The sequence below is a fragment of the Limulus polyphemus genome, unplaced genomic scaffold (assembly GCF_000517525.1).
Source record: "Limulus polyphemus unplaced genomic scaffold, Limulus_polyphemus-2.1.2 Scaffold671, whole genome shotgun sequence".
In the NCBI taxonomy this organism is placed as follows: domain Eukaryota; kingdom Metazoa; phylum Arthropoda; class Merostomata; order Xiphosura; family Limulidae; genus Limulus; species Limulus polyphemus.
The window spans coordinates 87,486-88,490 of record NW_013666281.1 but is presented as its reverse complement, the minus strand read 5'-3'; the positions used below and the strand labels follow the sequence as shown (position 1 = coordinate 88,490).

The 1,005-nt window shown below is 28.8% G+C and overlaps 1 protein-coding gene across 2 annotated transcripts in view; it reads left to right on the top strand.

Annotated features, from left to right (window-relative positions):
- Positions 1-1,005, top strand: part of LOC106459865 (rhophilin-2-B-like) — a 94,800-nt gene that overhangs the window by 57,155 nt on the left and 36,640 nt on the right. The window lies entirely within an intron of this gene.

Below are 1,005 nucleotides of genomic sequence, written 5' to 3'. Positions count from 1 at the left end.
TGAACCAATGGTTGCAACTGATTTGCAAACATTTATAATTTCGTATGGTGAAGATGTTTTCCCAAATTAAAGAATTGCATTGCAGATTTTGTGAACAATTGGGGTTTCTATTGCTAGTTGTGAAAGGTCCTTCAGCAATCTGAAATTAACTCTTACGTACTTGAGAACCTCAATGATACAAGAACGACTTAGTAACTTGGCAATATTAAGTATTGAAAAAGACTTACTTAATACCTTAAATTTTGATAGTTTAATTGATGCATTTGCAGCAGCAAAAGCATGAAAGGTTCATATAATATAACCATGAATACCGGAATACTACCTGTACAAGATCTAGTTAAGTATATGTACAGTTTTGTAAACTAATAAAATTTGTTATTTGTAAACTTAAGTAGTATTTTATCAATCTGTTTTATAATCCATGTACACCACAAGTGACTGGCTTCTCATATAAAACATAAGTTTCAAAAATAGGGATATAAGAGAAATTTATTCTGCATGCTTGAAAGATTACTCTAGCTATGTGACTTTGAACAATACTGGATGACAAAAATATCAAAAATGGTTTACAAATTATGTAAGTACACCTAGTAGGCTATACTTCCTTTGTTCCAGGTTTACAGTTGTGATATTGTGAGATGTTTACATTAATAAAGTACTAATAAAGCTTGTGTCCTTGTATATTCTTCACTAATCTTTAGCACTTTCATAAATGGAAGTTATTTTTTATTTTCTGAAGTGATATTATGAAGAATAAAGGTCTTATGTAAAGTATTTTCATAACACATTCAACTATATAAATAAATGGGTCTAAATACCTTACATATACAAGTATGTGACATGTTGAATATATTACTAAAGCTTAATTTCAATAAAAAATGCCCCCCCCCTTTTTTTTTCTTTCTAGTTTCTTCTATAGAAAATTGAATTGGCTACCTTCTTTCCAATGTTTTAATGGCAATTTTGTGTGCGTATCAGAAAATTTTTTTTTTTTTTTTTTTTTTC